Source organism: Sinocyclocheilus grahami, unplaced genomic scaffold (genome assembly GCF_001515645.1).
Source record: "Sinocyclocheilus grahami isolate Dianchi unplaced genomic scaffold, SAMN03320097.WGS_v1.1 scaffold244.1, whole genome shotgun sequence".
Classification (NCBI taxonomy): Eukaryota; Metazoa; Chordata; class Actinopteri; order Cypriniformes; family Cyprinidae; genus Sinocyclocheilus; species Sinocyclocheilus grahami.
Window position 1 is genome coordinate 841,510 of NW_015505423.1, and position 14,290 is coordinate 855,799.

At 42.1% G+C, this 14,290-nt stretch overlaps 1 protein-coding gene and 1 long non-coding RNA gene across 3 annotated transcripts in view; one reads left to right on the top strand and one right to left on the bottom strand.

Moving 5' to 3' along the window:
- Positions 1-14,290, bottom strand: part of LOC107598078 (sodium/potassium-transporting ATPase subunit beta-1-interacting protein 2) — a 171,949-nt gene that overhangs the window by 81,724 nt on the left and 75,935 nt on the right. The gene's annotated exons all lie outside the window — the stretch shown is intronic.
- Positions 2,533-13,236, top strand: LOC107598079 (uncharacterized). Its single transcript, XR_001610519.1, has 3 exons — positions 2,533-2,703; positions 2,925-3,048; positions 13,226-13,236. It is a non-coding gene; the product is annotated as an uncharacterized lncRNA (long non-coding RNA).

Sequence of the window (14,290 nt, forward strand, 5' to 3'; positions counted from 1 at the left end):
ATCTAACTTTCACACCTAATGTGGCCGATCGCAAAATCAACAGATTTCATATTCAGAACAAAGGCCAACCATCCATATCCCATCAATATAGTGAGCACGTAAGTCAAAAGTGCACGCTATTGTTATTACAAAGGTAATCAATCACTCCTTTGTGCAATTGGCATTCTGGTGCGGACCGGTGGAAGTGTGCAAAGATAATGAATGAAAAGACTGGAGCACATGGAGCCCCAGGAGAGGAACTGTCACAGAGGAGATGTGATGGGGGGAGTTTGGGCCCGGCTTGAACGATGAAGGATCACATGACTTATCTTGTCTGGACAGCTAAGATGAGAGGTGAGGAGAGCAGGTTCTTAATAGACTCAGCTGGACAATGATGAAACAAGAAAATGGTATTAGGACAGATTAATGACTGGACAAGTGGACATCTATTATAAAGCATTACTATTTGATGGCTATGGATGGATAAGAATGCTAGCAAGAAACTCTATACAATGTAGAAGCAGGGCCGGATTTACCTCTTTTCGTGACATAGCCAAAACAAATTTTTGGTCCCCCCTTCCTTATTAATATAATAGGCCTAATATTACCACCCAAGCAAACAAAAATATTTCTTTTTTTTAATTTTATTTTTATTAACAGACAAAAACACAATAATACAAAGGGTTAAACCATATTAAGGAACAATAATCGAAAGAAAACAATATATTTTTTTTATTTATTTTTGAAAGAAATCTCTTATGCTTATCAAAGTCTTGTCACTTCCTGTCTGTTGCACCCAGATTATCAAGGTCAGTCCTTCGGTATCCTAGTCTGGTATCCAGTGTGAGGGATGCACCGCTGCTGTCTGCACGCGCAGCTGGTATCCCCAAACCCCCTCACTCTAGCTCTCCTGTTCCTGAACTGTTTCCCCTGTCTGAAGCGCTTCCCATGATGGGGATCGCTTTTTGGTAAGTTTGGGCTGCATACATCACCACAGAACCTCCTGAGGTGGCGGCGTCCACTATGGTGTCTCCAGAGGTGGCGGCAGAGGCTGCAGAACCTCCAGAGATGGCGGTGCTCGCTCCAGGTCCTCCAGAGGTGGCGGCTACAGTTGCAGAACCTCCCATCAGCAAATGTATTGCTGATGGCGCCCAGCAATACATTTTCAGCCCGTCATGTCACGGTCGAAGGAACCATAGATGAACACTGTACCTGTCCTGTTAAGGAGGATGTTAATGAACTCGTTCCCTGATGTTACTACTGTAGAACCTCCAGAGGTGGCGGCATCTGCTGCAGAACCTCCAGAGGTGTCAGTGGTATCCATTTTTAAACTCTCTGCCTGTTCCGCCACGGCTATGGAGGCCGTCTGTGAATTCTCTACCTGTCCTGTCACAGCTAAGGAGGCCACCTGTGAATTCTCGTCCTGTACTGTCCCGGCCAAGGAGGCCATCTATGAACTCTTGCCTTGCTCTGAACCAGCCCATGATGCCATCTCCGAACTCTGGTCCTGTTCTGAATCAGCCATGGAGGCTGATTGTGAACTGTCTGTCTTGCCAGTTTCTGTCACTGAATTGTCTGCTTATCTGGTCTCCGTTAACGACCATTATTTTCAACTTTCTGCCAGTCCTGTTTCAGTCTGTAAGTCTAATGTTGAGCCAGTTGTCTGTCCCCTTTCAAGTAATGTGTTTGAAGTCTCTGTCAGTCCCATTGAAATCAATTAACCTGTTATCTGCCCCCTCAGTCCAGTCCCGACCCCAGAAACCTTACCTGAGCTCCCTGAAGGCTCAAGTAACCTTGTCATAGCCCAAAGATCCGCCTTTGACCTCTTAACTCTGTCTGTCATGAGCCCAGAAACTACAAAAACACTCCATGTCTGTCCCGTTACCCCTGTCATTTCCAAAGAGACCACTAATAAACTGTCTACCTATCCTGTTTCAGTCAAGAAGTCTAGTTTTGAGCCATATGTCTGTCCTGTTTTGACCAATGCGACTGATTTTGAATGGTCTGCCTGTCCAATTTCAGTCAGTGAGTCTGTTTATAAACTGGCTGCCTGTCCAGTTTCAGTCAATGAGCCTGTTTATGAACTGTTTTCTTGTCCAGTTTCAGTCAATGAGCCAGATTTTGAACTGTCTACCCATCAGAGGTCAACAGGGAGACTATTGATAAACTTCTTGTGTTCCCTGGCTCGGTCCCTGAGACTGTGAATGAACTGTCTGTGTTGCCTGTCTCTGTTCTCCCTAGGTCTCAGTCTTTGCCATGGGTCTCTGCTCTGTCTGCTCAGTCGTGGAGGTCTTCTGCTCCGTCAGCTCTGCCGTGGTGGTCTTCTGCAGTTATTTTACATTGTAATATTTTTCAATATGAGTTTTTTTCTGTATTTTTGATCAAATAAAAGCAGTCTTGGTGAACGTAATAGACTTTTCAAAAACAAATCTATCTAACACCAAACTTTTGAACAGTACATTATTTTATGCTGAATATCCTAATTCATGCAAATCTCCACCTAGAGATGCAAATCCACAATATCTGCGTAGTTCATTGTTGTCAGTAGTTTTTGATTAATGTGTTATTCATATGAACAGTATTGCAGATAACCTCCCTGTGGCCACACGGCTGGAGCTTTACCCAAACAAAGAGGAAGGAATGGAAGAGGAACAGAGGAAGGACACACAGAAGGATATCCAGTTTGAGCATGGCTACAGACTCGGCTTCACCGAAAACAACAAGGTAGTCCTGAAGAGCATCATTTTCATTAGCAGAATTTTATGCCAGTCTATAGATGTAGACAGTGAGCAATTATTTATTCATGGACATTGATTTCCATAACAGAAAATTGCACCTATTGACCTATTGTGGAAATATGCATTATTTTTGGTGATATCATTTTGGTTCTCACTTCTGATTTTGCATGATTGATTGACACATACTGTCTTGCTCTGCCCTTGTAGTTCTATTTGCACAACCATCTGTCATTCATCCTGTACTACCACAAAGAAAAGGTGGAGGAGGATGTCGAACACAATTACAGAGTTGTACGTTTCGAGGTGATGCCAAAGAGTGTAAAATTAGAAGGTAAGTCACCAGCAATGCAAGGAAATGTAAAATTTAAATTGTGAAACATGTTGATAGGTGGGGTGACGACAGAAAATGTCCATTTTATATCTATCTATCTATAAAATTGATAAAAAGTGATAGTAAATTTCTATTTCAACTAAATATTGTTCCTTTCTATTTATCAAAGGATCCTGAAAAACATGATCACGGTTTCCACAAAATTATTAAGCAGCTCAATAATAATAATAATAATAAATGTTTCTTGAGCACCGAATCAGCATATAAGAATGATTTCTGAAGGATCATGTGATCATGACGATTGGAGTAATGATGCCGAAAATTCAGCTTTTCTAATCACATGATTAAATTACTGTTTAAAATATATACAGTGTATATAAAAAGAAAATGATTATTTCAAATTATAGTAATATTTCACAATGTTACTTTATTTTGGAGCAAATAAATGCAGCCAAAACACTTAAATGTTAGTTTGTAGCACTGTTTGTGTATTTTTGTAGTTTTCATGTAACTTGAGAAGCTTTCCCAACAATAAACATTTCACCCTCAATGGTACATGCATACAGTATGTGCTCAGAAAGATGGGAAAATATCCAGCAAGTCATGCAAACATGCCAGTGGTTCTTTACTTGAACCCTCAAATCAAATGAACACTTGTTTGCAATCATTCAAAACGGCACGCTCACATGATGAATGTTTTTTGTTAATTTTAGATGAGGATAAACTTCTCACTAACAAATAATGTAGCCTGAGCCTGTGGGACCGGGAGTAGGTTTAGCCAGAGATCCGCAAACCTGAACCTGGATCATCAATCGCATGGTGTAACAGCTTCTGCTGCTGCTTTTAATTTCCCCAGTGCCTCTGAGTCCTGACTCCGTACCGCTGGAAGGAGTTTCACTTTAAAGTGACAAAGGCATTTACTGAGGGAGAAATGATGTCAGTCGATGCCGGACTCTGAGCTGCCCGCTCCGATGGGAGAGGGTCATTACTTTGCATGAGGATGCAAACTTCTGATCTAAAACCTCCATTGTCAGGATAATTTGCATTCAATTGCAATACCAAAATCCGCTCACATGGTGAAGGTTTAACCATCAGAGTGTGTTATGGGAAGTCATTAAGCCTGGATCAGTACAGCGTGTTTAAGCATGCATGTGTAACTGAATGAAAAGCCAAGTATGGCTGGTCACCAGCTTATGTTGTTTTAGATGCTGGTGTACTAGTGGAGGCTTCTTAACTACCTTAACAAGCCCAATTAGTCTAAATGTTGGTTGCAAAATTATTTATTCTCTCAGATGGGGTGAGTTACACCTCACATCATTCTGAATTTCCATGCTGGTTTAGGCAAGTTGAATCAGTATGGCCATGATGTTCACCATGATGTTGTCTTTCTGATGAAGCTGGTTGACCAGCCATGTTTTGCTAGTGAATAGCATGGGCAGCTGAGGGAATCAAACAATCCATTTAAATTCAGACCAGTTCATTCTAGTGAATCATTCATTCAGACAGCTTGAGTAAATGAATTGATTAAAAAAACGATTTGAGTCTGTATACAATGTTTTTGATTTAAGTACATTAGAGTATTTTTGTTGTACTTAATAAAAATTCTAATATAAGTTTATAAAAGTTGGTTCTAATTCAATTTTAAATTATATCATTGGTTTTGGGAGAGCTTTCCCTTTAAGGATGCAATAAACATCCTAAAAATAAGGTCACATTAGATAATATCAATTATTGCATTGACTAACAATGAGTAATGAATTTGATACAATATTTGTTCATCTTTGTGAAAGGTTATTAACTGTTCATTGTTAGTTAATGTTAACTCACTTCCATTAAATAATGTTAGCAGATAAAACTTAATTGCATTTTTCATTGTTGATTCATGTTAACTGATGCAGTTAACTAATGTTATCTAACGACCTCATTTTTAAAGTGTTAGCCAATAGACTAAAATTAAAACTATTAAAAGCCATGTTTGGCAATTGAAATAAAGCTGAAATAAAATAAAATATAAACATTAGATGTCAAACTTAAATTAAAAGAAAAAAACTACTTCAGAGAAAATTTGAAATGTTAGAAAAATATTTAAATGGAGTAAGTTTTAGTTGAGGACTAAAATGACTAAAACAGAAATAAATATAAATGATAAATTAAATATAATATAACATATACATTTACTCATTGAAACATACTGTCCATGTTTGACACTGATGCTCTAGGTAAGAGTCAAATTTAAGTTATGATGAATATTGTCAGCCTTTTTTTAATGAAACATTACCTCATTACCAAGACAAGACTGTGGTGGAGATGTAGAAAAAAACAGCACTATCAGATTTAATTTAGTGTACTTTGTTAAATTTATATAATCTTGAATAAGTGATATCCATCTCCTACACGGGGCAAATTAATGTTTGATTGTTATGCCAATTACAGGTTTAATTCCACAGATTGAAATCCACTTGCCAGCCCGATAGCAACATTTTTGTGCTGTCAAAGTCAGTTTAAGGAAAAAAAGCACTAATTTTACCACCGGTTCTCATGAAAATTTCAGGCTGCCAAGTCTCTCATTGATTTCCATGAAATCCATAAAAGAGTGGCTGTGCCTAGAATACATCTAACTTTCACACCTAATGTGGCCGATCGCAAAATCAACAGATTTCATATTCAGAACAAAGGCCAACCATCCATATCCCATCAATATAGTGAGCACGTAAGTCAAAAGTGCACGCTATTGTTATTACAAAGGTAATCAATCACTCCTTTGTGCAATTGGCATTCTGGTGCGGACCGGTGGAAGTGTGCAAAGATAATGAATGAAAAGACTGGAGCACATGGAGCCCCAGGAGAGGAACTGTCACAGAGGAGATGTGATGGGGGGAGTTTGGGCCCGGCTTGAACGATGAAGGATCACATGACTTATCTTGTCTGGACAGCTAAGATGAGAGGTGAGGAGAGCAGGTTCTTAATAGACTCAGCTGGACAATGATGAAACAAGAAAATGGTATTAGGACAGATTAATGACTGGACAAGTGGACATCTATTATAAAGCATTACTATTTGATGGCTATGGATGGATAAGAATGCTAGCAAGAAACTCTATACAATGTAGAAGCAGGGCCGGATTTACCTCTTTTCGTGACATAGCCAAAACAAATTTTTGGTCCCCCCTTCCTTATTAATATAATAGGCCTAATATTACCACCCAAGCAAACAAAAATATTTCTTTTTTTTAATTTTATTTTTATTAACAGACAAAAACACAATAATACAAAGGGTTAAACCATATTAAGGAACAATAATCGAAAGAAAACAATATATTTTTTTTTATTTATTTTTGAAAGAAATCTCTTATGCTTATCAAAGTCTTGTCACTTCCTGTCTGTTGCACCCAGATTATCAAGGTCAGTCCTTCGGTATCCTAGTCTGGTATCCAGTGTGAGGGATGCACCGCTGCTGTCTGCACGCGCAGCTGGTATCCCCAAACCCCCTCACTCTAGCTCTCCTGTTCCTGAACTGTTTCCCCTGTCTGAAGCGCTTCCCATGATGGGGATCGCTTTTTGGTAAGTTTGGGCTGCATACATCACCACAGAACCTCCTGAGGTGGCGGCGTCCACTATGGTGTCTCCAGAGGTGGCGGCAGAGGCTGCAGAACCTCCAGAGATGGCGGTGCTCGCTCCAGGTCCTCCAGAGGTGGCGGCTACAGTTGCAGAACCTCCCATCAGCAAATGTATTGCTGATGGCGCCCAGCAATACATTTTCAGCCCGTCATGTCACGGTCGAAGGAACCATAGATGAACACTGTACCTGTCCTGTTAAGGAGGATGTTAATGAACTCGTTCCCTGATGTTACTACTGTAGAACCTCCAGAGGTGGCGGCATCTGCTGCAGAACCTCCAGAGGTGTCAGTGGTATCCATTTTTAAACTCTCTGCCTGTTCCGCCACGGCTATGGAGGCCGTCTGTGAATTCTCTACCTGTCCTGTCACAGCTAAGGAGGCCACCTGTGAATTCTCGTCCTGTACTGTCCCGGCCAAGGAGGCCATCTATGAACTCTTGCCTTGCTCTGAACCAGCCCATGATGCCATCTCCGAACTCTGGTCCTGTTCTGAATCAGCCATGGAGGCTGATTGTGAACTGTCTGTCTTGCCAGTTTCTGTCACTGAATTGTCTGCTTATCTGGTCTCCGTTAACGACCATTATTTTCAACTTTCTGCCAGTCCTGTTTCAGTCTGTAAGTCTAATGTTGAGCCAGTTGTCTGTCCCCTTTCAAGTAATGTGTTTGAAGTCTCTGTCAGTCCCATTGAAATCAATTAACCTGTTATCTGCCCCCTCAGTCCAGTCCCGACCCCAGAAACCTTACCTGAGCTCCCTGAAGGCTCAAGTAACCTTGTCATAGCCCAAAGATCCGCCTTTGACCTCTTAACTCTGTCTGTCATGAGCCCAGAAACTACAAAAACACTCCATGTCTGTCCCGTTACCCCTGTCATTTCCAAAGAGACCACTAATAAACTGTCTACCTATCCTGTTTCAGTCAAGAAGTCTAGTTTTGAGCCATATGTCTGTCCTGTTTTGACCAATGAGACTGATTTTGAATGGTCTGCCTGTCCAATTTCAGTCAGTGAGTCTGTTTATAAACTGGCTGCCTGTCCAGTTTCAGTCAATGAGCCTGTTTATGAACTGTTTTCTTGTCCAGTTTCAGTCAATGAGCCAGATTTTGAACTGTCTACCCATCAGAGGTCAACAGGGAGACTATTGATAAACTTCTTGTGTTCCCTGGCTCGGTCCCTGAGACTGTGAATGAACTGTCTGTGTTGCCTGTCTCTGTTCTCCCTAGGTCTCAGTCTTTGCCATGGGTCTCTGCTCTGTCTGCTCAGTCGTGGAGGTCTTCTGCTCCGTCAGCTCTGCCGTGGTGGTCTTCTGCATCGTCAGCTCTGCCGTGGTGGTCTTCTGTCCCGCTCTTGTCTTCTGCTCTGTCAGCTCCGGCCTGGAGGTCTTCTGCTTCCTCAGCTCCACTGTGGTGGTCTTCTGTCCCGCTCAGGTGGTCTTCTGCTCCGTCTGCTCCAGCCTGGTGGTCTTCTGTCCTGCTTTGGTGGTCTTCTGCTCCGTCTGCCCCGCCATAGTGATTCTCTGCTCTGTCTGCTCTGCCCTGGCTACCTGCTTCCCCGGTTCCACCCTGGCTCCCTGCTCAGCCGGTCTCATCCTGGTTCTCTGCTCCGCCCTGGCTCCCTGCTTCGCCAGTTCCGCCTGGGTGCCCAGCTCTGCCGACTCTGCCGACTCTGCCGACTCTGCCTCAGTCCCTGGTCTCTCCACTTCCACATGGACCTGGCCCTCCGTCCCTCCCCCTGTTTCGCCTCTGCTCCACCGCCCTCCTGGATTATATTGAAATAGGAGTGTCTGGAAGCCGCTCCTTGGGAGGGGGGCTATGTCACGAATCCTGTCCATGAACTTCCGTCCGCTTGCCACCAGAGGTTGCCCTCCCATTATATTGACTCTCACACCACACAGACTGTTACACATCGCTCTGGACTACATTTCCCATGTTCCATTGCTCTGATTGGACTCACCTGCAGTCAATCATACACACACTATTTAACACACATTTGTGTTTATCCCTCAGTCAGTGATAGCAACAATACGGAGCCAGTTCCCTGTCCTAGTTGTCTGAGTCTAGCCTTAGTCTTGTTTATAGTCTGTTTTCCCGTGTTTGAACTCTAGCCTGTTCTCTAGTTTCGCCTGTTCTCTGCCTGCCCTGAACGATATTGCCTGTCTTAGATTACCCCTCTTGTCTCACCCTGTTCGGATACTGTTTACCCCTCACCTTGACCATCGCCTGTGTTTCGGATTACCCCTTTGGATTACCCTGTTTGGACATTGTTCGCCGGAGATCGACCACGCCTGTTTACTGGACTACTCTTTTGTCTTGCCCTCAATATACATGCTCACCATTGTTTGACCCATGCCTGTTATGTGACCACGTTTTGGAAATAAAGGCCTTGCATATGGATCCGACCGTCTCACGTCCCGTTCGCCCCGTAACAAATACATTCACATTTTTCATAGAAAAAAATATTTGTTTCCCTCCACTTCATGTGAAGCAATATATTAATGTGTAGTAATTTGCAGTCTCAATGGAGTTTTGCTAAACAAAAGTGATTTAAAATAGCTAAATGGTCTTTGTCCGAATAGCATTAATACCAAAGCACTACACTATTTCTGATTAACCAATTTAAACCAAATTATTGGCCAACTTATATTCATTTGTAATTGGCTCAATTGCTGGGCCACTGACAGTATAATCACACCTCTAAGGACATATTAAGCAAGTACGAAAAGTGAGGTGCTAAAATAACATCCTGCTGATACCGCCTCAGGGAACATTGAGTCCCAATTTGATGTTCAAACCAAATTTGACTGTATAACAATGGTGATTACAAAATAATGGCCTTGATTCCTTGGAGAACAGTCCAGGTTTGCTAAATTGCCTCTCAGGCAAGTCAAAAATTGGCACAGACAGCGGTGTGTCTCTCAGTTACTTGATCAAGCGTTACAGGTGACTCAATGTTATTTATTTTTTGGAGCACTGGCTTAATTTCGCTTCCGAAAACTTTTATAGGTGTAGGTGGTCTAACAGAGAGTCTTGGATCATTTCCATACATTTACGCACAGCTTGCTCTAGAATTATGCTCTCTCTCGCTCACCTCAAGGCCAAGGCTGTGGTATTAAACTCCTTGGGGATTATTGTTATTTTCCACCCTTGATATGAACACAGGAGATGCACAGATGAGGCACATGGCCCACTGCATGCACACACAATGAGGATATTATGCTAATGGGTGGCATGTCCGATTCCCATGCTGCTCCTCTCATTTACACAAAATGCCATGCGAAAGAAGGCAAGCTGCAGAGTTGAGTGGGACAAAGGGACTCTGTTGTTTGCTGAGATTTGGTTAACCCAAAAGCAAACATAAATAGCATTACCTCACTAGTGAAAGAGAGTCTATAAGCTGAGATGTCTATTCTGCAGTCATCAATTTACTTGCAGCTATATGTTGCTTAACTCTGAACATCTGATCTTTCCTCTTGGAGCTGTAGGCACCATGATTGAGTGTTTACACAGCTTAAGTTAGATGGTGTTCTGTTGGATAGCATGTGCAGCAGAAACTTGGATTAACCCTGCTAGAAAGAAACATCTTAGTGCAATTTGTATCATCTTAAATTTCAAAATGTCTTAACTGGTTTACAATAAACAATGCTAGTTTGTTACTAGCACAAGTTACAACAGCTTAACCAGCCAAAACCAGCATCAAAGACCTTAAATCATACCATATTCTAGTCCATTAGATGCAGTTTAACAGGATATTTAGTACAGTCACCAGTTTAACGATAAAATACAATAAAAGTAGTAATATTGTGAAATGTATTCCAGTGATGGCAGCAGGCATTACTCCAGTCTTCAGTGTCACATGATCCTTCAGAAATCATTCTAATATGATGATTTATTGCTTAAGAAACATTTTTTATTACCAATGTTGAAAAAAACGTGTAGTGCTGCTTAATGTTTTTGTGGAAACCATGATACATTCTTTTCAGGGTGAACAGAAAGTTCAAAAGAACAGCATTTATTTGAAATTGATTTTATTTATTTTTTGCAATAATGAGCCCCTTTAATCGCCAATGCTAAAGATCCCTTTCGGTCCTGTGTACGCCAATGCATGTGTATGTGTATGTGTATGTGTATGTGTATGTGTATGTGCGCAGATGCATAGTATTTTTTAACTAAATGAAATAGCCAACTACTGACCTGGCATGCATAATACAATGCTTTTAGTCTTTTTCATGGATCCATGTGAATGGAGATCGTTTTGAAAACATTGTCGTCTGTACAGTTGTTGTCATGTAAACATACCCATAGAAGGCACTTGTTAGCTGGCCTAACAGATAAACACCAGTTTTGCCAAGTTGGGAGACTAGGTAAACCGTGTTAAACCAGCAAGCCATTTTAGACAGGTTTTTTTTGTGAGCAGTTTAGGTAGTCCAGTCTGCGTTTTCAACAGACAAAGGGTACGTACACATCTGGGAGAGCTCTGGCTAATGACTAGTTTTGCTTATCAGTGTGATTTCTACCAAGGGCATTAGTGGACAGGAAGACGCACTGGGTTCACGGTAAATGTCAAGCAAGCTACAGCTGCTGGGTCCCAGATGGGTGATCTTTAACTGCTGCCATCTCCATGACCTCACCTGGTAAGGTGCCCTCTGGGGAGTCAGGGCACCCAGTTTCTATTCCGGGCCGAGCAAAGACTGATATCCACTGTTCCAGGCCAGTGGCATCATCCAAAGGAAAAATGAGTGTAGACAGATATTTGAAATCACAAGTTTGTAGCCTTTGAACCACATAAATAAATGGAGGGAAGAGTAAAAAAAGTAGAGATAAAGAGAGAAAGAAACAGCCCTGAAATTCAGTTGCATTATCTAAACTAAGAGAACCAGAATGAAAACACAAAAATATATAGTGAATTTTTGCAGTCGCTCCTCTCAAAAAGACAGAGAACATTGGAGACAGAAACACAGCCATAATACTGAGTGCAAAGCATTATCAAAAGAGCTGGAAAACAAAACAAAGAGTGTGAGACTAAGACAGCTCCAGCTGAGTTGCCATTCATGAGTAGTTCAGCTAAACAAAGAATCTGAAACACTTGCATGATGGGATACTAGCAGTGGCGGAGGTTTCATTTGAACTTTGGGGGATGCTTGTGAGTTGGACCACAATACCAGTCAAATGTTTATAGTCTATATAAACATCACAGCTATTTTTCTTAGGGCAAACTGCATTAAGAATGTGCTATTATGTAAATAAATATTTTAATACAAAATGAAAACACTGTCATTATTTACTCTGACTAACCAGCAATGTATTCTAATTTAATTTCAACATTGATAAAAAATTAGTACAGTCCATGTCCCACAATGCACCTGTCTCTATGTTCCTCTGATGGTTCCTGACACAACATAAGGTGTAAATAAACCTTCGCAAACACTCTTCGATGACCTTCATCAATGCAAGTTCCCAGAACAGCTGGAACACATAAATGCAGAACTCTTTCAGCTTAACATGCGTATTAGAGCCAAATTATAAGCATATGCCAAGAATGGGCCTTCTAGGGGGGTTTAGAGACACTCTTCTCAATGGGGGTGAGCTCAATGTCATTAAGTCTTTATTCTTTCTTTAAATCCCTTGAGACACAAAGCCGAGCCAGATGAACAGGGAAGAACAATACTAGAGCATAACAAACAAATGAACTGACCACGTTTACATGTACATTTTCCAGTTTCAAGTCCATATACTGATTAAGCCTTTATCTTGAAAGATGTTTATATGATTCACATCTATTGGAATATTCATTAAAACATGTAATTAGCGTATTTAGAATAAAATAAGACATTTTGCACCTGCTACTGTCTCATGGAAATACTGGAGATGCTTGTTCTTGCAACTTATTATTATGTATTTTAATAATTTTGGACAGAAACTTATGGAATATGACCATATTTAGATGAAAATCTGAATATTCTTGTACATGTAAACAGTCTGTGTGAGATCCAGAACACATGGCACAGTCCTAGTGAGTGTATACGCTTCAGGCTTACTGCGTCTGACTGAAGAAAAACATGAGGGGGTCTTAGAAAATGACTCAGTACTGAGACGTACAGAAGATGACAAGTTTTTACAAAAAAGTAAAAAGACGACATCAAAGGCAGCAAAAAGACAGGGATCTGAGATTGTTTGCTCGTTTGCATCAGTAACATGCAAAGTTTTAGTCTTCAGTGCTGTTAGGAAATTTTTTTTTGTATATGCCTGTTTAACTTTGATGCAAGAGTGCAAGCTAACTTTCTTACCTCACTGGTGAAATACTGGACACTCATACAGAAGAACTGAATCAAATCTGTGCTTGTTAACATGCTATATTTTACAGCAGCACATCTACGTCTTTGATAAAACTGAAAGGTGCATCAAAATGATCTTGATCAAAAAGAGAAAAGCTGGTTCCTCTTCAGGAACTCGAGCTGCGTCGGAGGACGCTTCGGGAACGCCCTTCAGCATGACCAGCTCTGAACCTCTTGTGTAATCAGACCAATAGATGGGCGAGACGTCACGGGCGGGTGATGTAATGACCAGGAAGCTATAAAAGCACGTGCGGTGAGACCAGCGTCAGCTTTTTGTCATTCAGCAAGCGCTCTGTGTGTGTGTCAGTCTGATATCTGTTTGTGAGTCTTATTTAGTGTTGTCTGTCACGAAATCTCAAGACAAAACCAGACACCTAAGGCGAGGGCAGGCAGCCTTCAGGCTGTGTGTCCCTCCCTGCCCGCGTTACTTTACGGGTGGGGATACACACAGTTTGTTTGTTTGTTGTCTGCTTGAGAGCAAGCACGCAGAGTCAGCTCTCGGAAAAAATGGATCCGGTGGAGGTAATGTAGACGGCGCCCAGCGCCCGCTCTCAGGGTTTCGGAAGCCCACGCTGCGGTACTTCCCCCCCCCGAGGAGAGGGCGCGACGCTCTGCCTGTCTTTCTCCGAGGAGATTGATATGGAGGGTGTCAGAGAGCTCGCCAGTTGAACAAACACCAGTTACACAAGCATATTATGCCTGACATTATAATGAACAGCATCAATGGGGAGCAGAGCTTGCGCAGTCGGCTCTCGAGAAAAAATAAGCCTGCTGTTATGCGCTCTGCTCTCGCCGGGCACGCTCCGAGGAGTGTGTCTGTGCCTGTGATCTTGCGATTGCAGTCCCGCTGCTGCTGAGGCACGGCGGCGACTGAGTTCGTGGGAATCGCATATGATCTGGTGGACGGGTTGGAGACGGCTCGTCCTATCTCCACCCGTGGTCCCTAGATCTAGAGCTCGTTCTCGAGGCAGGAAGCCCGCACTGCGGTTCTTCCCCTTCTGAGTTAGAGCTTGCTGATGCGGCCATCTTTTTCTGAGGAGATTGATGTTGTTGGTGTGACTGAGTGGCTTGCGCGCTGCCGAGGCACCGCTTATATTACTGGATGCCTACCTAAAACGGCTCGTTCTAACACGCCCCCACATACCTACGCCACTATCTGGGAAGATTTGCATAACGCCGCCCAAATGTTCGCGCTAAGAAAGAAGGCGTAACTTTTATTCTCGCTGTAGTATTGTTGCTGCCGCCGCCATGTAGTGAAGGCGCTGTGTGTTTCATTGTGAAAGCGAAACTACTTTGTTTGG